The sequence below is a fragment of the Pongo pygmaeus genome, chromosome 13 (genome assembly GCF_028885625.2).
Source record: "Pongo pygmaeus isolate AG05252 chromosome 13, NHGRI_mPonPyg2-v2.0_pri, whole genome shotgun sequence".
Classification (NCBI taxonomy): Eukaryota; Metazoa; Chordata; class Mammalia; order Primates; family Hominidae; genus Pongo; species Pongo pygmaeus.
The window spans coordinates 1,190,426-1,200,316 of NC_072386.2; positions in this window are offsets into that span (position 1 = coordinate 1,190,426).

The following is a 9,891-nucleotide window of genomic DNA, read 5'->3' on the forward strand; positions in this document are numbered from 1 at the left end:
GACTCATATTGCCAATGGTGAAAGAGAATTCAATTTTTTTTTCTATTTGTATGCCTTTTTCTTTTCTATTGGCTGATTGCTCTGGATAGGACTTTTAAATCTAATTAAATTGTGTTTGTTAGATTTTTGTATATTTTAATGTCTCCAATTAATTTTATATCTTTATAATGTCCCCTTATAAAGGAAAATGTATTTGTGTTATTTATTTATTTTATTATCGATGCACATTTAATTTTTTTACAGTTTGGAAAATTACCAAATAATGCTGCTTCGAGCACTTTTCTGCATTGGAAAATATGCTGGCATTTCTATTGGGTGTATATACCTAGTAGCAGAGTTGCTGGGTCCTAGAGTGTGCTTATGTACATCGTGTATGTAAGGAGATACTACTCAAGAGGTTTTGAATGCGGTTATAACAGTTTACAAACAGAATGTTATAAGAAAGCTCCAGTTGCATGGCATCATCACTAGTACTTAATTTTGTCAATTTTCAAAAATGTTAATTATTGCATAGTGGTATTAAATTGTAGTTTTAATATGCATTGCTCTGATGTATAAGGATGTGGATATGTTGATTTACTTGTTGGCCCTTCGGTTCTGTATGTGGAACTCCTAGTCACATGTTTGCCAATTTTGTTCAACGTATTGCATCTTTGTTTATCAATTGATGGGATTTAGTTAAATAATCTAGATAAAAGGCTTTTGCCACATAAATATAAGACAAATGTTGATTTTCAGTTTGTTCTTCCCTTTCAGCTCTCCTGAAGGTTTTTTTTTACGAAGAGAAGGTTTTAATTCTAATAAAGTCCAATTTGTCATACTTTTATCTTGATAATTAATGCATTTTGTCTCCCAAGAAATCTTGGCCTGTGCCAAAGTCATGAACATATTTATCTATGTCATCTACTAGAAATATTGTGTTTAACTTTCACCTTAAAGTTTAAAATCCACTTATCATTGAAATTTGTTGATAATATAGGATAAGAGTATTTGTTTCTCACATAAATAACCAGTTGACCCAGGGCTATTTACCGAGATGACTGTCTTCTCTCAACTGCTCTTCTGTGCCTCTTTTGTAATATACAAAATGTCCAAATATGTGAGTCTGAGTTGGACTCTCGAGTTTTTCTAGATTTCTGTGTGCCTATTTTTGCATTACTACCATCCATAGTTTTTATTACTATAGCTTTAATCTAAGTCTGAATATTTGTCATTCTTCAGGACAGTTTCTACATTTCTTTGATTTTTTATATTTATTTAAATTTTTTTAAGTGATTAGACTGTTTCCACAAGATCTCTGCCAAAATACTGTATTGTGAATACAGAAATCTATAAATCAATTTGGGGAGAAGTTACATAGAAACAAAGCAAAACAGAACACTAATAACATCCAAACAAATTTAAAGAGAACACCACAATAAGAAAAGAAATTCCAAAATTGGAATAAATATTTCCAACTCATGAAATTACAAAGGGGCTCACATTTCTATAAAGAGCGCTCTCTCTCCCCCTCTCTCTCTTTTTTTTTACAGAGACTCACTGTGTCACCCAGTCTGGAGTGCAGTCGTGTACTCTCGGCTCACTGCAACCTCCGCCTCCCAAGTTTCAGCAATTCTTCTGTCTCAACTTTCTGAGTAGCTGGACTACAGGCATGTGCCACCATTCCTGACTAATTTTTTTCTAATTTTAGTAGAGACGGGGTTTCACCAGTTTTGCCAGGCTGGTTTTGAACTCCTGACCTCAAATGATCCACCCGTCTCAGCCTCTCAAAATGTTGAAATTACAGGCGTGAGGCATCAGAGCTGACCTGTAAAGACCTCTTAAAAATTAGTTAAAAAACAAACAAAACAGAAAGAAGAAATATCCACTCAGTTAAAACAAAGAAAAGAAAGAAAAGAAAAGAACAGAACAGAAAAGAAAACAAAAGAGAAGAAAAAAAAGTCAAAAGACATTATTTTACAGGTCTAGTACCCTGTACCCCTAACTGTAATGGGGGTGGACATAGGCTTCTCAGGACATGAAATTCATCAAACAGTTGCTGGTTGAAGGCGGGAAAATCTTGCGGGACCAGCCTCAAGGGCAGAGCCTGTGCTGCATTGTTTCATCCCGTAGCCTTGGAAAGAAAACCTGGCTGTGTCGTGCTTTATGTTCACCTGCATTGGCCCTGTCCAGAGGCCTGAGCACCCGAGGACACCTACGTCTGCCCAAACTCTCCCCATCCCAATATTCTATCTGGTATTGAGCATGACACCCTGTCTTCACTGAGCATGTGCTTATACAGTTTTGTGACCACCTCTTCATTTTACAACAGGAAGTCTGAGTCCCCCAAAAAAGGCAAAGACTGCTCCAGATCCCAGAAATTGGGCAGAGCACAGAGTATTAGGGAGGGAGCCAGCTTTCTAGGCCTTGCATGCACCCCACCCATCAGGTTTGCTTTGGAAATGAGAGCCCCTAAGTCCTGGAAAACCCTGTGCTATACTTTCTACCTGGGCTTTCTACTCTTCCATATACTCACGTTGAGGCATGCACACACAAACACACCACACACACAAACGCACACAGTCTTCTAAAGTGGACATCTAAAGTGGAGCTTCTAAAGTGAGGTTAGGGAAGAGGAAACCAAATAAGTGACAAAAGGGGAAGAAATAGTAGACGCAGCTTTGCCATGAGGCAGAGGCATCCACTCCCCCAGCTACATGTCCAGAAGTTGACAGTATGGGATGAAGGATCCTCCAGGTTCCCTGGGTTCTGCCGGGCCTTGGGACCTCCCCAGCTGTTTCAAAAGGACAGGACTGGGGTTGTGACTCCCATCTCTGTGGGCACCTGGAAATAAAATGAGCTCTGCTCTCCCCCCACCACCCCTTGTGATACAAAGAGGGGCTACGGGAAAGAAAGCCTTCGTTTTCTCCCTCATAAATAGGCGTACTCGAAAGGAATAATACCAAGGATTCAAGATACTCATAAGGGTCTGCTGCCCTTGGCTCTTCATTGGTAACTCAGTGTGCTTTGAGACTCTGGGAAGAGGCTTTTCAGTTTCTAGAGGTCCTTCAGAGAAGAGAGAGGCCTAGAGACTTAGGCAGATGAGGACTTGGAATAAAGCAGAATGTGATAATGCACTGGGCTCTGGAGTGTGTGTCCCAGAAAAAATACTAGATTTTTGGGGTGTCCTTGAGGTCCTCATTCGGAAGTGGAAGAAAATAATGTGTCCGAATGCTGTTAAAGTTTTTAATGAGTGCACAGCACACCCAAAGAGGCTGAGGAAAATAGGAATCAAGGGAGGCTTCCGCGGTCACTTTTATGGCCCTTGGAACCTTCAGATACTGCTCCTTTTCCCCAGGGGTCCCTGAAGAGCCACTGCCTTGAGAATCCCCCAGTGCAGGTACCTGTTTTGTGATGCTCCAGTCTGGGACTGCAGTGGCAGTGGAGGCCTCTAGGTGGCGGCAGACCCCGTGTTTCTTATGCCCGCTGGGCTTTACTGGAGCAGCTGGAGCCAGGGGGAGAGTCACTCTGATGTCCTGCACCTCCTGTTGTCATTCTTGATCCCCACATTATTGGGTTGCCAAAAGCAGGAAGAAGGGCTTTGTGATTTTCCATGTTATTTTACTCAGCGACTCTTCCCCTAGCACCCACCCTCTGGCAGCTACCTTGGTAGGTTCACCATGTGGCACCAAAAATGATTATGTTATCCCTGCATCTCCGCGGGGAGCTCACAGTCTGAGGACTGCTGGACAAAAACACTAAAGCAAGTACATGCGAAACGAAAGAACATTTTATAATGGAAATAAAGTAGAATGTTGGGAGGGAGGGCTGGAGAGAGGTTGCGTGGAGGGGACATGAATGCCTTGCTGAGGTGACATTATTTGTGACAAGAATGACAACATAGAGCCAGTCCTGAGCAGGTGTGGAAAGTGTGTCAGGGAAAAGCCACTCTTTGTGAAGAGACTCACACGCACATGTGAGTTCAGCAGTGGAGGTTGTAACGGGACAAGTGTGGCTGCAGGCAGCCTGATAAAGACAGGAAGAGAGGGGCGGGAGGATCCTGGGTCCTGAAAGAGGAGGTTGGTAATTTGCCCCTCTCTGACAACATTGCCCTGAATTTTAGCACATTTTGACAACAAATACTATCTCACAGTTTTTGTGAAGCAGAATCTCGATATAGCTTTGTTGGGTGCCTCTGCCTCAAGGTCTCTTACGAGGCTAGGGCTGTGATTTCAACTGAAGCTGGATTTGGGGAGAGATCAGCCTCCAATCTGCCTCAGGGAAATTGGCACGATTCAGTGTCAACTGAGAGCCCAAGTTTCTTCCTCTTGATTGGCCTGGGAATCTCCTCAGTTCTTTATCATGTGGGTCTGTGCCTAGAGCATCTTAGGACACTGGAGATCGCTTCTTCATCTTGAGGAATATAATAGAGAGATGGAAGATGAAAGAGATAGACAGACATATGCACAGAAAAAGAGAGAAAGGGAGACAGAGAGATTGAGAGAGGAAGCACAGGACAGAGCAAGCAGGAGGAAAATAATAGCTGTTTTAGAAATATAACTTTGGAAGTTGCAATAGACTATGTGATTCCCCACCATATTCACATTCCAGAACCTTAATCCCCAGCGTAATGGCCTTAGCAGGTCAGAGGTAATTAAGTCCTAAGCATGAGGCCCTCATGATAGAGATTACTAGCTTTGTAAAAGAAACCACAGAAGGCTGTCTTTACCTCTCTCTGCTAAATGAGAATACAACCTGAAGTCTGGCGGTTGAAACTCAGAAGAGAGTCCTTACCAGACCCCAACCATGCTGGAAGCCCAATCTCAAATTTCTAGCCTCCAGAACTAAAGTCTTTTGTTTATAAGTTGCCTAGTCTATGTTTTTTGGTATAGAAGCCTGAACTAAGTCAGAAGTGATAACCTATCACATTTGTTGTATTCTCTTTGACAGAAACTAGAACCAGGTCCCCAAAGAGTTAAACCAGTGACTAGCAGAAATTCTTCAGCTTTCAGAATGACAGATAAGAAAAGATACAACTTGTTGAAAGACTGAAATTTATTCCACTTATGAGACTTCTAAAAACTGGCTAAAATTGGTCAGAACCAATCTGGTCAACTGGAGTCTGTGTGAAATCAGCTCACTGATGTCAGAGCCCAAATTTCCATCATATGTTTTACACTAACTCTCCGCAAATTTGCAGGTGACCTGTGTGTTGCAGGAAAAGATGACTGTTGATGCCCAATGACTTTCCATACATTTTTTCTTTCAGCAATTCCCTACTAATCCAGAACCCACCTCCCAAACCTTTCTGAGAATATTACTACCTTTAAGTAAGCACAGGGAAAGAGACGTGAGCTGGAATCCTATCTCTTTGTTGGAAACCCAGTGTTATAGTACCGGCTTCTGAGGCACTGAGCGGTGAGCTGCGTTTTTACATAACAGAGTCACTCACAACTTAGTGCTGTTGTGAGACTTAGTTGGGGGCGCCCACCACATAGGCTGAGATGAGGCATATACATGATTCTAAATATAATGAACAGCACTGGAATATTTAATGCCAGACGACAGTATCAGATTTTCTTTTAATTTCAACCTCTTCTGCTGCAGAATGGAAAAATAATGCCATATATATAAAATTTATATCTTTTATGTATAAAGATATATAAAATATGTATCTTTTAGATATAAAGATATGTAAAATATGTATCATTTATATATAAAGATATATATGTATAAGTTTATTTTTTATATATAGTTATATATAATGTATAAATATAAATATATATACATATATACTTGATATATTTATATATTTTTGAGACAGAGTCTCGCTCTGTCACCCAGGCTGGAGTGCAGTGGCACGATCATGACTCAATGTAATCTCTGCTTCCTGGGCCCAAGTGATTCTTACACCTCAGCCTTCTGTGTGGCTGGGATTACAGGCATGCATCAACACATCTGGCTAATTTTTGCATTTTTAGTAGAGAACGGTTTTTGCCATGCTGGTCATGGCTGGCTTCAAACCCCTGGCCTTAAGTGTTCCACCTGCCTTGGTCTACCAATCTTCTAAGATTACAGGCAAGAGCCACTGCATCCAATCGAGTTTTATTCATTCAATCTCATACATGGCCAATGACTGTTTCTGGAAGTTGATGCTAGCATAATCCCATTATGCATACTTCAGGGCTGGGGAGACCTAAAGCATACAGTGATTTTTATATGGTCACAGAAATGAAAAGGAAAAGATTTTAACCCAACTCTGTTCTCTCAAACATGGGGCCCTGGCTGCATTTAAATCTTTTTGGGGGAGTAAGGGGCATAATTGTGTTTGCCTAACTGTTTACAGGTAAAGAGTTGACATGGGAAAGGAGGGTGAGGAATCAGCAGCCCAGCAGGGCCTTCACATAGATTTATGGAGGAAAAAGGCTCAAGGGATAAAACCTTGAAGAAGTTAACAGACTTCCCTTGTGACAGAACCTAACAGAATTTAGAACTTTGGGAACCAAACACCCATATTCTAGAGCAGCCCTGTATCTCGCTAATTTCATGGCAGATGCTTGAGAGAGCACTGTGTTCTCATTGTGTGCTATATTCCTAAGCTGTTGCCTGAGAAAGGCTCAAAGTGAGAGTCTTTTCTGACAGTATACGTATTGGTTCAGCCCACATCCTTGGTACCACTGGTCATTCGACAAGAGGCACATACAGGTAACACAGTGTGGCCCAGGGCAGGTCCGTCCATGCCAGGCCACCCTTGTCATCTAATCTGGGCAACACGACCCTGCCTACCGTTACCATGTGTTGCAGGGGGAGCAGGAAAGGAGGGGGCTCTTCCTCACAGGGGCAGGTTGTAAGGCATTGGAACCCTGGTGGGTCTGTCATGTTCATACCCAGGTCATGGCTGGTGGAATAAAAAGTTGAGTGTTGCGGACCAAGTATGTCTACTCAGATGTGAATTCCAAGGCCTTAAGCTGTCGTCTGGTTTCCTCATTGGCTGGGGGTCTATGCGGATACTCCTATGTTCCTGATCTAGGAAACAGAATTTCTAATGGAGATGTCACCTGGTGGTAAAAACAAAGCAGACAATTAAATTCTTTTTTTTTCTTTTTTCTTTTTTTTTTTTTCCAGCTTTGCTGCTGGTAACACACTTTGTAGAGCTGCATTAAAATCAGTAAGCAGATATTTGATGGGTTCACCTCCCCCAAAACCTTGGACAACTGGCAGGTTCAACCACACCCCCAAGTATGGCATACAGTGAGTTATGGTGAGAGCAGGCACATGGGGGTCTCTACAGAGAGGGGCCTGACAAAACCAGGATGGGCCCAGGATCCAGACCCAAATATGGAATTTCTCTGGGCTCTCTTGTAGGGGGTTTCCATCAGTTACCCAAAGATCTCACCCTCAAAATCTAGCCTTAACTAGTCCCAATGGCAACTGAGTTAAGAGTAAAGTTCCTTTCTACACTCTTGTAGAAAAAGCAGAGGAGGCCTTTTTGTTGTTTTTACTTTACACTAGGCTGTATTTATTCATGTTACTACAGTTTGTATAGTTTTAATTATTCACCCCTGGTGTCATCTGTAGCAGGCAGCTTCATGGTACTGCCAGACCTTCTCCAAGACTTAAAAGCCACCACTATCACTAATACTCTACAAAAATAGGGAAAAGCTTACATGGAAAGGGGATTATGTTGTTCCCTGCATTTGTCTGCAATGTGTCATCCCAGAGAACTCATCCCTGTAGCCCATCAGGGCTGAAGCGGTTCCCTCACATGTCTTTGTAGTGTTCTGTAATGGAGGTCACTTCCCAGAGTGGTTTAGCCTTTCAATGACTATTATTTCTGATCAAAATGGAATAAAACTAGAAATCAATAACAGAAGAAAACAAAAACAGCAACATATATGTGGAAATTAGCTCACTTTTGAGCATACTCACGTCTAAGTGTTGTAAGACTTAATATTATGAAGAATGCTCATGATGGCTAAAGCGAGTTACAGATTCAATGCAATCCTTTTTAAATTAACAATTTTGTTTTTAGAAGTAGAAAAAGGAACCAACAAATTATATGGAATCTCAAGCGAACATAAAAAGCCCAAAAATGTTTTAAAAAAACAACAATCTTAGTGACCTCACCTTTTTTGATTTCAAAGCACATTACAAAGCAACAGTAATGAAAACAGTTTGTTTCTGGCATAAAGACGGACACTTTTTCCAATAAAACAGAAGATAGCACAGATGTAAACCTCGCACATATGAGCAAATAGTTATTTGCACACCCATATTCATTGCAGCATTATTCACAGAGGCCAATAAGTGAAAGCAACACAAACTTTCCTGATAGAATAAATAAATAAATACAATTTGTAATATAAAAGTAATGGACTATTACTCAGCTTTTAAAGGCAGAAAATCTTGTACCATCCACAATACAGAGAAATCTTGAGAACATGATGCACGTAAAATTAGTCACAATAAAACAGATGCTCTATGATTCTACTTATATGTAATATCTAAAGTATTGAAACTTAGAAACAGAAAATAGAACGATTTTTATCAGGAGCCAGGTGCTAAGGAAAATGAGTAGCTGTCATTTCATGTGTACTGAGTTTTAGTTTTGCAAAAGAAAAAAGTTTTACAAATATGTTGCATAACAATGTAAATACACTTAACATGACTGAACTGGATAAGATAAAATGTTAAAGATTCTAAATTTTATGTTATGTATTTTTTCCACAATCGAAATTAAAAAGGACACCCAAGGGCCAAGAGTGATGGCTCATGCCTGTAATCCCAGCACTCTGGGAGGCTGAGGCATACAGATTACTTGAGGCCATGAGTTCAAGACCAGCCTGGCCAAAATGGTGAAACCCCAGCTCTATGAAAAATACAAAAATTAGCCAGGCGTGGTGGTGCAAACCTTTAATGCCAGCTACTCAAGAGGCAGCAGCAAGAGAATTGCTTTAACCTGGGAGGCAGAGGTTGCAGTGATCCAAGATTTTGCCACTGCACTTTGGCGACAGGGTGAGAGTCTCTCAAAAAAAGAAGAAAAAAAAAGAGACACCCGAAGAGACAGCGTTACAAAGTTTTTGAAAAATTATCTTCAAATCGCATCAATCTTTCTTTCACACTAAGATAATATAAAAATAGTTGTTGAAATTAAGACAATTTCCATGATTACTCTCTTAGACAGAATCAATTATTGGCCATCAAATAAGAAGAAAATATACCAGTCATAAACAAAATAGGTGCAATATTTATACAAGCAAACAAACACTTAAATCATTATATTAACAAAAGACATAGGGATGGTTCATATTTGACTTTTGCCCCACACTGTCTTAAGGTGTACAGAGTTGAATATTGTCATACAAAATTACATTGTATAAATTAAAACTAAAAACAATAAACTGATGTAATGTGCCCTACCCTAAAACATGAAACACAGAAATGTAAAATTGCAAAACAACGTTAAAAGAAATATTAACCCCCAGAATTCTTATTTGAATAATGTAATTCAAAATCATAATAAACAGGTAGAAACTAAAAACACAATTAACTGATGTGAGACAGCCTACTCTAAAAAATACAGAAACATAAAATTATAAAACATAATTAAGGAAAACTTTAATCCATAAAATCCTGAATGAACATAGTGTCCAACTGAAAAAGAATCCTACGTAACTACAATTTTCAACTCTTCCTGTGAATCCATGAAAAGTATAAATTTTGAATTATTTGTATACAGTTAGGGCAACAACAATTCAGAGAAAACACATTATAATTATTACAAAGAGCTGTGTTTAGAAAGTTTTAAGGATTAAGCCTTTAGTTAATACTAGAGAAAGTTTTATATTATGCTACTTGATGCATTGCTGCTTTTCTTACACAAAACGGTAAAGCTGTAATCTAGCCTTTATT